Source organism: Ictidomys tridecemlineatus, chromosome 5, assembly GCF_052094955.1.
Source record: "Ictidomys tridecemlineatus isolate mIctTri1 chromosome 5, mIctTri1.hap1, whole genome shotgun sequence".
Classification (NCBI taxonomy): Eukaryota; Metazoa; Chordata; class Mammalia; order Rodentia; family Sciuridae; genus Ictidomys; species Ictidomys tridecemlineatus.
Genome location: NC_135481.1, coordinates 167,206,447 through 167,222,220, shown reverse-complemented (window position 1 = coordinate 167,222,220; position 15,774 = coordinate 167,206,447). Strand labels below are relative to the sequence as shown.

The 15,774-nt window shown below is 37.6% G+C and overlaps 1 protein-coding gene across 10 annotated transcripts in view; it reads left to right on the top strand.

Moving 5' to 3' along the window:
• Nucleotides 1-15,774, top strand: part of Plcb4 (phospholipase C beta 4) — a 381,561-nt gene that overhangs the window by 117,024 nt on the left and 248,763 nt on the right. Inside the window, exon 1 of one of the 10 annotated variants that reach the window (XM_078051421.1) lies at nt 3,777-3,840. The exons of the other annotated variants lie outside the window; for them this stretch is intronic. The gene's annotated coding sequence lies outside the window, so the exon portion shown is untranslated. Of the gene's footprint in view, nt 1-3,776; nt 3,841-15,774 lie in introns of those variants that run through there. 10 annotated transcript variants of the gene reach the window in all.

The window sequence follows — 15,774 nt, the reverse complement described above, 5'->3', positions numbered from 1 at the left end:
CACTATGAGGCCATTAGTTCCTCTCCCATTTTTCAGCCAAGGCTTCTGATTTTTAGCTGTTCCTTCACCAGACCCAGGCCTGAGTGATTAGCCTGAATGGGTTTTCTTGAAATAGATACTGAGACTTGTTGTATCCCTGTGGTATACAGACGCACTTTATCTGTCTCTTTCAGTTACATAAAAATATGTTTGAACTGTGGGTAATTGTGGCCATGGAGGTGTTAACAGAGAGAACCATGGAGGAGGAAGGCAGTGGGGATCGAGGCGCCATGATTGTTTCTGTGGGCGGTGGGGAGTTCTGAAAGTGATGTGAGCTAACTGTCTTTGAAGAGCTGCCCACAGACCTCTTTGCTCTTATGCATTGAATAATCTCATTAGGGCTTAACCTAAAATAAAACACAACACTGCACAACACATAACACTCAACAGTGTTGAGAAGAATCAGTGCCAATGGAGGTGTCTTAGAGGTCTCTGATAGTTTATTCTTGAAGGGATTTTGCTGAGGTCAGCCTCATGGCCTTGAGTCCTGTGTGACCTGGACACAGAAGTGCCACGTGTTTGATTAAATGCTGTCCTCTCATGGTCTTGAAATTCTTAACAAGTGGCCCTGTGTTTTCCTTTGGCCTTGTTCCCTGCAGGTTAGCTGGTCCTGATAGTAAGAGCTGACCCCAGTTCTAGACTTCTCCAGTGTCTAGGAGAAGCCTCAGAGGTGTGAAGGTTTTGTATCTGGAGGGCATTTAGAAGCAACTTTTAATGGTATGCTACAGTTTAGAGTTAGAATCTGTCCCTTGACTTTAAAAAAGGAACATACTTCTAGATGAAACATACACTCTTGGGTCTCAATAGAGGGATAACTCTTGTAATTAGCACTTTTGCTCAAAAGGAGGCTATATAGATCTCAGGCCCTTCTCAGATTCTCTGTTCTAACAGAAGGGAAATAAGTTTTCTTGGGTGAGATAAAAGTGCTTTTGATCAGAAGTATTGCCAAGATGAAAGTTAACTCTGAGTATTCCTTTATTCTTTCCGCAAATATTTCTTGGTCACCTACTGTGTGCTGAGCACTGTGTCAGGAGCTGGAATGGGCAGTATTTAATTTGTGTCCTATGTGAAGCAGACCCCAAGACAAAGATTTGAGTGCAAGAGTGCAAGAGGTTTAGTGAAAAAGGAATGCCAGGAAATACTTAGAGGAGAATAGAGAAATAGGATGAAGAAATGAAGGAAGCAAATGATAGTGCATTTCATAGAGATAACCACTGTGTACAACTGTACCCAGTCCCACCAGGGACCTCTGAGAGACAGAATAGAATATACACCAGAATTTTTCTATAGAAGGATAGGAGGTTGGTTCTTTATCCACGACTCCAGTCTTTTTTGGTTGAGGGCTACTCCAGGGGCATTTTAAGCCTAACTTCTGTGCAAGAAAATGCAAGTCTTGGACTACAGAATGCTCTTTGGCAAAGAATCACAAGCAGCTGCACTAGAAGGCTGTGGGTGAGTATGCATTTAGATTGAAAAGCGACAAAAGTCAGATGCTATTTTGGATAGTTTGGTAGGAGAGGCCTTTCTGTAGAGGTGACACTTGAGCTAAGACCTGTGTCATTTCTTTTTTTCTTTTCTTCTCTCAAGAATGGGAGGCAGAGCCAGGCCTAGTGGCACACACCTATATTCCCAGCTGTTTAGGAGACTGAGACAGGAAGACTACAAGTTCATGGCCAGCCTGGGCAATTTAGTGAGACCTTATCTCAACATGAAAACTATGAAGGGAAAATCATATGCATAATTGGCAAAAGATGGAAATACATCGTGATCTTTGAAAGTGATGTTCATACTCTTGAAAACATTGTAACTTTGAAATAGTATTTGATGTTTGGTTGCTGATGTTTTTCACGTAGTCTTTTGAAGACTATGACATATTTACATTGATATTCTAGGTTTTCTCAGTCATGGACCTTTAGCAATCAGAGTATTAAAATTTTGAAGCAAACTCATTATCTTCTTCAAAGATTGGAAAAGGTGTACTTAAGCCTGAATTTTTGTTTTTAAGTGGAAGCTATCTATTACACTTTTTTTTTCTTTTTCCTTCATTGCTGGGGATTGAACCTCCAATTAATGCATTCAAGTGTTGCTTGTGATAAAATGGATAAAAATAACCCACTTTGTCTAATGAATATATAGACACTATTATTAAAATATTTTTATGTTATAAATGTTCTTTCTGTCAAAAAACTGTTAAAGGATGAACTCAGGAAATTTGAGGTACTTTTTAACTATAAAACATAATTTTAGAAAGCTATAAAATCTACCTGTTTTCTAATTTCCTCATATCAATTCAAGTTGACACAGTTATTTAATAAAACTATCTTTCATAGGTCATTCTAATAGAGTGTGCAGTCATCAGAAAAAAAATATACATCAGACTTATGAATTATGAGAAGAATGTTGGTTTGTTTGCTTCCTTGTTGGTCTCTCAGTTTTTGTCCATAGTTTTTGTGCTTATTTGCAGAGTCTTTTAGTAGTAGTATCTGTGTGTGGTGAGCAAGAGGCTTACGGAATGTAAACTTTATTTCACTAAATGAAGATATGGTAGGATAGTAAGACCCCATTCAGAGCATTGGCTTTTCCCTGAAACTACTTTAGTCCAGTTTACACTAGAAAAATGGACTTAAAAACCCATCCATTCCTAGCATAGCAGAAGTGAAGTGAAAAGATGAAGATTGTATCAACTGCCCAGTTGTTTACAAATTCACCCATCAGATTTTTTTCTTGCATTGAGGCTCATTAAACACTGGATGCGAATCACCTAGAGATTATGTTGAATTCATATTCAGCATTTCTAATTATCAAGCTTTGAGATGATATCTGATGCTACTTACTGGTCCCTGGGCACCTTTCCAGGAGCAAAGTATCTAGGGTGGTTAATTTTATGAATCAACTTACCTGAGCTAAGTGATGCCCATATTGCTGGTAAAGCATTGTTTTGGATATGTCTGTGTGGGCATTTCTGTAAGATATTAAAGTTTGAATTGATATTTTCAATATAAACGTTCCCCCAGAAGGTTCATGTTTTAGGCAATTCAGGAATGTTCAGAGGTGAAAAGGTTAGATTATGAGAATTCTAGTGTCATCATTGGATTACTCCATTTGATGGATTAATTATTTAAATGGCATTGGATGGTAACTATAGGTAGGTTGGGCATGGTTAGAGGAAACACTTTCTTGGACTATATCTTGCCCCTGGCTTCTCTCACTCTCTTTGCTGTCTGGCTGCCATGAGCTAACAAGCTTTCCTTTTCCATGCACTTCCATGATGATATTCTGCCTCACTTCAGGCCCAGAGCAATGGAATCAGCAGACAATGAACCGAACCTCTGAAACCATGAGACCCATATAAACTTTTCTTTTTCTAAGTTATTTTCTCACAGCAGTGAAAAGCTGCTTGTCACACTTGGTCCCATTGCCTTCACCAATGCTGGAGGACCTAAAAAGAACAAAAGGGTAGAGGAAGGATGGATTTACTCTCTACTTGAGCTGAGACTTCATCTTCTGCGCATTGATTTTGATATTTGTGGCTCTTGGGCTTTCTGATTCAAGCTGGGATTTAGACCATCCCTGGCCCTGGTTCTCAGGCCTTTGACTCCGATGGACTCATATCCCTAACTTTCCTGGTTCTGGTTTGTAGCCAGCAGATTGTGGGACCTCCTGACTTCCATAACTGTGTGAGCCAGTTCTTATAACAAATCTCCTCTTGTCTACAGCTCTGTGTATCCTATTGGTTCTGTTTCTTGGGTGAATACTAATGCAGTTGCCAACAACTTACTTCAGAGTCCATGCTGCTTGATGGTAGGTACAAAACTATCTTGGGGGAGGGATTGACTGCTTTAGAGGAAAGAGAAATTTTGTAGGTAAAATTAGCCTGGAAATATTTCTGTTGCGAATAACCATTTCATACTGACCTGACTGTTAGGAGATTGTTATTTTCCCAAAACTAGGTGAAATGGAGAATTACCGGGAAGGAAGAAGTTCTTGGCATTTCTGGTCTGGTTTGGGGACTTCTAAACTATCCCTTCTCTAATCAATAGTTATTCAAGGAAGATTTCATCAACGCTTGGAGGCTCCTGAAAACTGTATTTCCAATCCACTTGTAGTAGAGGGCATTGTTCATGATTTCAATACAAATGGCTGAACCTTGCTCAGGAGTGCAAAAAGCAGAGGTTATAGTTTAAGCAGTAAGGGTCTCTTGATTTTCTAGAAGGGACTGATAGAGGTTATGGAAGAATTTCAGGTAATAATTACAGAGGCAGACAGAGCCCTCTTCTCCTTAGCAACAGACTATGTGAGGGGAACTGAAGCCTGGAATAGCAAAGGTCCCTACAGAGAAATCTGTGTGTAGGCAGAGTCAAAAAGCAATCGAAACCAAGTTTGTACTAATGACTTTTGGGACCAGAGTGCCCTGTGATTGGAATGGGAGAACCAGTATTATCAGGGGTGACCCCTAATTTGCAGTTAAAGTGACTGTTGGCTGGGTAAATGACACACCTGGGTGGGAGGATTGTGTCATGTGGGTGGTTCTCAGTGAATTTCTTTATCTTGGACTTTGGAATGGAGAAAAGTTTTTCCTGTGCTCCTTGCAAGCTCCCTAGTGACAGATGGTTGTTGCTTTCTTGTTGGTTTCTGTTTCCTATAGGAAGAAAGGTGGGATTGACATTCAGAATTCAGCTGGCAAAAATGTTGGCATTTAAGTGAACAATTGGAATAAAAGGACAATTGGCTATTGTATTCAATGAAGGCGAAGAAGCATTGTGAAGGTCTTGCCACTTAGGACTAGCCAGAACTACTCAAGTGACCTTGAGCAGATTATTGACCTTTGCCAGCACAGGTCCTGCCCAATATAATGAAGGTAGAAATACAGTTTGTGGGTTTGTCATGATGTTTAAAGTAGTGCCTAGCAGAATATTCAGTATGTAGGTTCTCAGTAAGTGGAGGAATTATTTTTGAAATATATCTTGCAGTATAGTTCATGATTAAATTTCCAGATGAGAGCTAGAGTTCTGCATTGAATTCATCAGCTGGGTATAGCAACAAAGCATAGGCATTGTAGGGAATACAAGATATTATGAAAGCAAAATGCACAGGTAATAAGAAATATGGTACATTAATAGGTTCCACAAATGTGACAAAATAAGCATTTATTTGCAGAGCCCTTGGCACATTGAGGTGAGGGGTGATTTACCTAACTGTCCTAATAATCAGAGGATGTTAAGTTTTGGGTCTTCATAGATGGCTACAATTCTCTTTTTCCAGTCATCTCATAACAGATGTTACTTTTGCCAACTCACATCTCAGTGACTACCTGTTCATCAAGTACAGAGTCTCTATAGAACCTGTGGTCAGAATTATGATGTCCAGTGTTGAAGTCACTCACTGCCACAAGTTCATGACCAGTCTAAGTTGAGATGTCTCTGTGAGTGTTAAATACACACCAGATTCAAAGACTTAGCTTAAAAATAAAATTGTATCATTAATAATTTTTTATATGGAATGCTTGTTGAAATCCTGTCTGGATATAACTAGGTAGGTGAAAATATATTAAGGATTGATTTTACCTGTTTTTACTTTTTCTAATGTGAAAACAGGGAATTTAAAGTTATACACATGGTTCACCTTTAATCTCTATTAGACAACACTAGTCTAGACCACTCCGGAACCCCTAAGGGAGTTTCCTGAAGAGGTTTAAATCATCAAACTTCCCTTTTACCAAACTGAAATAGTCCATAACTTTATACTGGCTTAGGGGAGCTTCCTAATAGGATACCTGTTGTTCTTTCTCAGCAGAAGGACCCTGCATGAGCAAGTTAACAACTGAATTTCTGGGCAACACGTTAGGTCTGTCCAGGTTTAGTCTCAGAGTCATAATCTATGATGCAGTTTTAACATCATTTATACTCAGCTTTCTCTTAACTTTGTTCTAAATCAGTACCTGTCAACTATTATCTAAAAAGCAATGTTTTATCTAAGGAGTGTCCATCTCTAAAACACATTACCCTCTCTTGAAACAAACATAGTAAAAGAACATTGAAACAAAAAAAAGAATCGCACCTTTGGTCAACATTTATCTTTCTGTAAAAATAAAAGAAGGAAGGTGTGCATCAATAAAATAGTATCACAATTACTGGCTCCTTTCCTTTGTGCAATTCAGGGAATCAACAAAATAAATTTATTCTTTCCAGTTCTAAGTTGTCAGGGAGTTATTGAAAGGAAACTTCAGTTCTATTTCTGCAGCAGAACTAATGTGAAAGGCAAGTGGTAAATTAAATAAGGTCAAGATAATTTAGCCAGCTTCTTTGGTCTCCTGAATGATCACTTGTAAGATGCAAATGAATGAAGGACTTCTATTAAATAGAGTTATGGTTTTCAAGTTGGAATGGATACTGTGTGACTGAGCCGTCATATTAATGGGATATTTTCATCAGTCATTTGTCTTTAGATTATCTCAGTTCTAGAGAAGAGAATGATTAACTTTGCACCAGTGTGTCAATAAATTGAAGTGGAATAACAGGCTATGAATACTTCCATCAGCATTTCCCTGTGTTTTCAAATTTAGATTTAACAATCATTTATTTTCCTTGAAGGCTATCTATGAAAACAGTAGTGGGTTCTTCTGAACCGTATTTAACCTTTGATGAATCCTCTTCTTTGAGAGGGGCATCATGGGAGCTGTGGTTTTATGGGAGAGCTTTAGGATTTCATTGTTGCTTAGGAATGGGTGGTCTGTACTCTTATCTGCTATTGGGGGCAGGAAGACAGGACCAGTGGGACTCAATTAATAAACAGTGTTGCTTAATGTTAAAATACTTTATCTTTCTATACTTACGTCACCTTGACAAGCACCCCCCGTCCCCGCCCCGTCATAACTAGGGAAATATCTTGGGCCTACCTTGGAAAAGAAGGATGTAAAAATGGAGGGTGTTTATCATCTTCCTACTCTAGCCCACCCCAACAGTAGCGGAAGGTTTTATTTATTCATTCATTTTAATCACTGTAAGGTATAGGACCACTGTGTAAAGTAACTTTGAGAATAGACTTATAGGACAGTATGTTAAGTAATTGGTTCCAAAACGGCTTTTTCAGTTGATTCCCATGTGTGGTGGAATCCTGGGGACTGTGTTATGGGATCTTGGATCTCAGATGGTGTGAACACAGAGATCTAGAGGGAAGTAGTCCCAGTGCCTTTAACAATTCCAATCTCTTTGGTCCTTCAAAGTTGTCTTGGATTTCTTTAAAGTCATCATTCACTAATTAAAACATGCATAACAAATGTCCTTCACTTACTGAGAGAAATGAACAAAAATTCGTATTCTGAACTCCAGGTCTTCCAGATTTTTATTACTTTAGACAATTGATACAGTATATGAAACTTTTGAACTTGTAATTTACTCATTTTGATTCTTATCTCTTCCTGTATGGTGTTTCATACTCTTTACTGCATTAATCTTCACTTATTTACATTTAAATCAGCCTGTTTAATCTGTTGTTAATCTGTTCCTCTGGATGATTTCTATCAAACTCAGCCTACAATAGCTGATGGGGAATATATTACATCAAAATCATGAAGAGCAGGAGAGAGAAAATGGAACTGATTCTGATCTGTCTTCAGAAGTTCTCAACTGCTCTCCCTTGGTGATGGGAGCAAATGTCCTAGGAGTTAGTTATTTAGCAGTCTCTGTTTTCTATCTTCAGTCTTGACTCTCAAAAAGTTGGATGCCAGGTAGCCAGTATAGCCATTGTGTTTCAACTTTTTAAAGGTCTTTGTTTAAGTAATTCATCCTTTTTCAGACTCAGTGACTGTTATTTCTTTAACCTTTTTTAAGGCTGATTTTCAGTTTTGAAGTCCTTTCTTTTTTTTTCTACTCTGAGTGCGATCCAGGAGCCAATCCTGTTGCCTCTGTGTTCAAAACATTTACAGAATCCTCCAACAGCTTTTCACTGTGTGAACTGTGACCAGCCTAGACCAAGCCACTGTCATCACTCATCTGGACTCCTGTAGTACCTTTTTAATTGGTTTCTCTACTTTGTTCTTGCTATGTTACCATCAGTTCCCAAACAGAAAAGAATTCCTTTAAAATTTAGGTCAGACCATCCATGGAACTGTTGAAAACACTCTAATTGCTTTCCATTTATTTAACTGAAAGATCCAATAGATATCTTTGTCTGATCTGGCTTCCTTTCACCTTTCTGATCTCCTCTTCTGGTTCCCTCTTTGCTTTCTCTGCTGTGTTGTATCTGTACTGGTCCCTTCAGTTTTGCAAAACACATATTTCCCTCAGGGCCTTTTTACCTGCTGATCTCTCTTACTGGAGTCTTCTTTGGATTTTCATAAGGCTTACTCCTTCACTTCTCTCAGGTCTTTGCTCCTATATTCATATGTCTCTTCATTAGTGATACCCTTCCTGAGACCACTATCTAAAGTAGTAGCCCCTGCCCTTCCCCCAAACTTGCTAAAAATGCAATAAATATTTGTTGGATAAGTGAAATAGCTATATTTCACGGAAAGACATTTAATTTCCTGTTTCATCTATGGGAATAGATAAGTAATGCATAAAATGATCCCCAGCAGTAGAAAACAGGTGAATGTTACAACAAAGTGGTAAGAACCAGACATGGTAAAAATTCTAAACTATATATTTGGTTTCCTCATAATAGAAATAGAATCAATATGTTGTTGGAAATTAGAGATCTTACTTCGAACAGCTAATATTGGTCATCAGATATTTATATAAATAGAATATGGCTGATACTATTTTGGGACTTGCTTTTATAAAATATTAGATGATTCTCCTTCTGTGACAAAATTTAAATGATCAGTGTACTTGCAAACTGCCTTTATCATAAATTTACTTTTCTGTGCAGTGCTTGTGTGTGTATGTGTAAAATCCATGAGTTATCAATAATTTGCTTTTTAAATTCAATAAAAGTTATATGGTATTGGAAGTATTTTATAGTATTAAATAAAAATCTGTTGATTGATTTATTATTGTTGTTTATAGGCATTAGACACACACACACACACACACACACACTTGCACACAAACTTGTAGAAGGAACATTTCTTCTAGAACCAGATCTTCTTTGTGCTATAACTGTGGCTTTACTAAACTGTGCTTGTTGCCTTGTCTTCAGAAGTGACATAATAATATATTACTGATTTGAAGGTAGGAATATATAGGATTCTGAATCAGACATATCTCCGATTCATAATTCATAATGAGACATCACATATCTGTTAGTATGACTAATAAGAAGGAACAAAACATACAGTACCAAGAGGGTAAGGTTGCAGCACAACGGGTATTCTCATACACTGCTGTTGGTGATGAACAATGGCCCAGTTGTGTTAAAAGACAGTTTGGTGTTTTCTCATAGTGTTAAACACACACCTAACATATAAATCAGAAGTGTCATTTTGGGGCATTTACTTAAAGGAAATGGGAACATGGGAACTTGATGTTTATTCCAAAATCTGTGCATTAGTATTATAGTAGTTTTTTTTAAAAATAATCATCAGAAAGTGGAAACAACTCTGATATCTTTCAACTAGGAAGTGAGAAAGCAAAACAAATTGTGGTACATTTATCCAATAAAATACTGCTCTGCAATGAAAAGGAATGAACTATTGATGCATTTGTCAGTGCAGATGAATCACAGACTGCATATTACTAAGGGAAAGAGTTAGACTTGAAAAACTACATACTAACAATTCCATGCAGGAAGGGAAGCATTATAGGAATAGAAGATAGATCAGTGTTTGTGTCTGTTGGAATGAGGGTGATCACAAAGGACAATATGAGAGAGTTTGGGGTCAGTGGAACTGTTTTCTGTCTTCGTAGGTGGTTTTAGAACTGTGTGCATTTGTCAATACCCAGAATAACACCAAAAAGAGTGAATTTTATTCACTTATATATATATAAATTAAGACTAATAAAAATAAAGACTTAATTTTCTTGATCACTGAAACTAGTTATCCTTCTGAATCCAGGCACTGATGAGGCTGGAATACCCTAAGTGAGTGAGCCCACCCATGTCTTAGTTTGCCATTTTGTTTTGCAAATGGTACGGTTTCCTACAAAGAATTTTTTCTGCTTTTTACTACTTGCACTGTGAACTTTGAAGTCAGAAATAATAGTGACAGAAAGTCTTCCCATTTCCCCCTCGAATGTTTCTATGTTGGAGTGAACTTCCCAGCTGACTAACTTAGCTCAGTGACAGTGACGCTGACAAAGACTGGGGGCTTGTCTTGTATATTTGAATCATAGACAAGTTAGGTGTCTAAGTTTCTTCATAATACCAACTATAAATGAATAGGAGAAGGCTGTCATCTGTACAAACCACCCCAGGCTGTGCATTTTGGAACCTTTAAATCACAACAGACTATGCATTTTCTATATGGAACCTGTCTTTCAATATGTTACCTGTCTTAGGGCTCTATCAACATCTGTGTTCTGGACCATGAAGAGTTTGTAGAGTTTAGTTCCATCAGTGGAATCCTAGTTATCTCCATACCTTCTTATTTTCCTGTGTGTAGGGATCCTGTTGACTGGCTCATAATGTATATCTAATAGAGTAGATGGTTGACCAGTTGTCTGTGGAAGGGGAGAGAGAGAGAGAGAGAGAGAGAGAGAGAGAGAGAGAGAGAGAGAGAGAGAGAGAGAGAGAGAGAGAGGGAGGGAGGGAGGGAGGGAGGGAGGGAGGGAGGGAGGGAGGGAGGGAGGGAGGGAGGGAGAGAGAGAGAGAGAGAGAGAGATAAAAATATCAATTCAAACTTAAATAATTCATTATAAGACCTTTAGGCATTGAAGATGTTGCAAACTGAACCATATCAGTTTCTATTCTTCCTTGCTGACTGAAACATACATTTTATATTCATAAAGAATAAAAATATATAAAGGTTCTCAAGGTCATGATTCTCTGATGCATCTAGGCTTGTTTCTATTTTTCTAGATAATCTGGGATCCTCTGCCTTAGATGTTTAAGTGAACTTCTGCTCTATACTTGTTTTATGAGTGCTATAAACCTAGATTGATCATGAAACCAGCCTCCTTCCAGCAGATTAGAAGTGAATCAAAACAATTAAAATAAAATATTTTTCCTCTCTAAGGTTATTTTAGAGCAAAAGCCCTTGAGTTTCCCATGTTACTATTCTTAGCTTAATTTGCACAGATAATTTCCCTATATGCATAGTCATTTGAGTGCTGAAATAAAAGAGTGGGAGAGGACTGTAATTGAACACCCACTCTGGGACGCAGGAATGCAATGTGCACTTCTTGTGCATGATTCCATTTAACTTCACAACAATGAGTGAGGTAGGTAATTTTACTGCCTTGCAAACAAGGAAACTAGGTCCAGGAGAGGTTAATTAACTTGTATTCTCAAAGATAGGTCTCTCTCTTCCTAAACCCTCTCTTTATACTCCTCAGGGCTCCATTTGGGAATAGCATTTTCTCATCTCGTTCTCACTTGCAATAGAGAATGCAGATTGCACTGGTCTTTTGAGATTGAGCCCTGAGCTTCTTCTAAGACCTGGTTGCTCCCTGTTTTACTTTTCAGAGTCCCAAGAGATTTGGCCTAATTCGATATATTTTCAAGGCTGTCATCACATACTCGATCACTTGTTTCTTTATCCCCTGTGACTACCTGTAGAGGGAAGTTGAGTCTCATAGTTCCACGGTCCTGCACAGCAAACCCACAAAGCTTTCTTATTTTAATAATTCTACCTCTGATCACCACAGGGAAATAGGAAAACAAAGAATAAAATCACAAAAGTTCAAAAATTAAAATCTTAGTCATTGAGCTTAGTTTTTATAGTATAGTTCTTGAAACTCTATTAATTCTTATTTCTTCAAAGATACTAGGAGACTCTTTCATAAAGATTTGTCACTATTTGTGTGTGTGTGTGTGTGTGTGTGTGTGTGTGTGTGTTATTGTTACTGTAGCATCAAGCAGATTCGGGGTGTTACTGCTGGCGAAGGTCTTTAAGTCAGATTTCATTTTCTGATACCACCCATTTTCTTAAGTCTTTGAAGAATTTGACATGTTAGAGATAATATGCCACTGTAGGGCTTGAGGAATAATGTTAAACTTAAAGATTTTTGCCTAATATCCAGAGCTAAGTCACATGTGGCCATTGAACACTTGAAATATGACTAATTTGAAATGAGATATGTTGTATAAATACACACTGGACTCAGGAAACTTTGAATGAAAAAATATAAAATATCTCAATTTTTATATAAATTACATATATACAGATGTATGAAAACACTTTAAGAGTATATTCTTTTTCTTTTTTTCTTTGCATTATGATTAAATATGATAACGGAATTCATTGTGATATAATCTTAACATGCACATAACTTGATTGATCTTATTTCCTAGTACCTCCTCTTTCCCCTCCCTCCTTTCTCTGCTGTACTGGTCTCCCTTCTATTTTCATGAAGTCCCTTAAAATTTTTTTTCCTCTCTCTAGCTTTCACATATGAGAAAAAAAAAAAAACATATGACTCTTGACTTTCTGAGTCTGGCTTATTTCATTTAACATGCTGTTCCCCAGTTCCACCCATTTTCCTGCAAATGACATAATTTCATTCTTCTTTATGGCTGAGTAAAACATTTTGTATATATACTGCGTTTTCTTTATTTGTTCATCTGTTAACAAACACCTAGGCTAGTTCCATAATTTGGCTATTTTGAATTGAACTGTGTAGACATGGGTAACCATGCTCATTACAGTATTCTGACTTCACTTCTTTTGGATAAATACTGAGGAGTAGTATAGCTGAGTCATGGGGTAGTTCCATTTCTAATATTTTTAGAACCTCCAATTGATTGCCATATTTTTATACTAATTTATAATCCCAACAGCAGTGTGTAAACGGTCCTTTCCCCCTGAATCCTTCCCAACTTTTTAAAAAAATTATTTATATTCTTGATGATTTCCATTCTTACTGGAGTGAAATGAAATCTCAGTGTAGTTTTGACTTATATTTCCCTGATCGCTGAAGATGTTGAGAATTTTAAAAATATATTTGTTGGCCATTTTAACTTCTTCTTTTGATAAATATCTTTTTTAGTTTATTGACCCATTTATTGGTTGGGTTATTATTTTGGGTGTCAAATTTTTATAGTTTTTGTGTAATCTGTATATCATTCCTCTGTCAGAGTAGCTGAGAAAGATTTTCTCCTATTTGTGTTTTTTAAATAAATAAGATGTTTTAAAAACTTTTCATTCTTTAAACAAAGTATATTCATTAAACTGAATTCACCACTTTTAACTTTTTTTTAGGGGAGAGCTGGGAATCAAACTCATGATTTTACAAATAGTGGACAGGCACACGATCCCAGAACTATATTCCAGCCCCGACCTTTTCTGCCCTCTTCATCTTTTGACTTGAGGTTATGGTTGATTCACGTGCAGTTGCAAAATATAATACAGAGAGATCTCATATATCCTTTATCAGTTTCCCCAACGGGTAATATCGTAAAAAGTATACAATAACACCACCATGAATTTTCTTTGGATATAATTCACTTGCTTTATTCAGATTTTTATCAGTTTTGCTTGCTCTCGGGTATGTGTGAATATTTTATTAGGAAAATCTGTGTATTTCTGTCCATAAAAGAAACTTTTCATAAGATTAGATAGCAAGAAGGGATGTCTTGCAAACACTGCCTTGCCAGTGGTATTCAGTGCACTGGTTTGACACTAATTAGATGGCTCATATTTATCTGATATTTTCCCCTTTGGAGCTTCAGAAACTTTTTTTTTTTTTCCAACTTAAGCTTCAAAAAGAAACCAGCTCAGTTAGCTTATCGAGACAAGAAGCAGGACACAGGGACACTTCAGAATAGATTAGAACTGAGTTAAAGGAAAATACCATTTTCAATTAAAATTGCCTGGGGAAATTAGGTAGGCAGAGAATAATTACGTGGGCTGGCATGCATCCAGGTTTCTGAAATGAAGACCCTACTTGAATGTTCTGAGAAATCACTATTGGCAACCACAAGCAGCCCAGGACTTTGAGGCTTATGTGTCATCACAAGCACATTGGAATATTCTGGCTTCAGTGTATGACTATTTTAAGTCAAATTATGTAGCATGAGATGTTCGAACAAATAAAACCTTGTAAAAACTGAGATCCAAAACAAGCAATACCACAGAGCATCAGATTAAGGAGAGATTTCTCTGACAAAATGAATTTACATTTCTGTGATCTCTGCTACAGGACCAACAGGACAGTGGAGCTGAGATTGAGTCATAGGTGAAAACTCGCCGGCCTGATTAAAGCCTAGTTCTGGTTCTCTCACCTCCTTACACAAAGGACCCTGGCATATTAACAGTCCTGGGTTAGCTTCTTACAAGTACCAGGAAAGATCTCTGAGTAAATGTCATCTGACATGTGAACTTGTCCAACCTCGTTGTGGAAATGAGTCATTGAGAGCAAATCTGCCTTAAATGCAAATGTCAAGATTTCTTATTGTACTCCCTGCCCTTACTCCACCTCCAGTGACTCATTAGTACAATAGCCATGCATGGGTGTCTCGGGGAACTATGCTGCTCGGGCTAGTGACACCTGGTGCCATGTTGTCTTTGCTGTGACTGGGTGCCCTTGATAGAAATAATGTGGGTTTACTGAATAAAGGGTCTTTCCTTTCTCATTACCTAGAGGAGGCCCCTGTTTTTCTCTACAACAGAGGAGGGATCCAGTGGCTTTCCTCTTGGCTTTGAGTGTTAGCTTTTGCTGTGTTTTCCTCATACTCTTGTCAGTATTGACATGGAGCATAAAAACTGGGCACAGTTGTACACACCTGTAATCCAGCTGCTCGAGAGCCGGAGGCAGGAGAATTGCAAGTTTGAGGCCAGCCTGGGCAACTTGGTGAGACTATATCTCAAAATCAAATTTAAATGGCTGGGGATGCAGCTCAGTGGTAGAGCACCCTTTGAGTCAATCCCAGAAAATAAGTAAGTAAAAAATAATAATAATAAAAAAAGAGGGGCATAATGGAAGGTTTGGATGAAGCAAAAATGAGAAAGATATCAATTAAAAATTTCCTTTCTCCTCTTCCAAAAGAAGATACAGGGGGCAGAAGAGTGTCAGTTTATTTATTTATTTATTTTTTTCTTTTTAGAGTAATCTAGGCTTGCTTGAACAAAGCTGCTGGTGATATCTAGGGTATTTTTTCATGGATTACAGAAGTGTACCCCTTTGAAGGGTTGCAGACCCCAGTTTCCCCTTGGCCATGCAACATGATCTGTTTGAGTCCAATGCTAGGTCCCTGGCCACCATTTGTGCCATGTGTTAGATGCAGAAATAGCCCTTATTTTATAATATGGAAACACAAGTGGGTTCATCTGCAATTACGGAGAACATTTTCTGGAGCCAGTGTGTCAGGATTTGACTTCATCCTCCTCTGTTACTTGGCTCATGATTCTGGACATGTGATAGAGCCACTTTGTGCCTCAGTCTCATCTGTAAAAGGTTTGTTGAGACATAATGAGTTAATATACATACAACAGCAGTGAGAGGAGTACCTGGATGGAGTGATTGGTCACGAATTGGTAGTTACTGTTGTTACTTATTTTGCTTCTTCTGAGCCTATGAAACAGTTCTGCTCTCTTAGCAGTGTTTTTGAAGAGATTTCTTAAAGCTTCTCCAACAAAAAAAGAAAAAAAAATCAATGTTTTATGTTTTAGTTGACTTTTGCAACGCTGTGACCAAAATG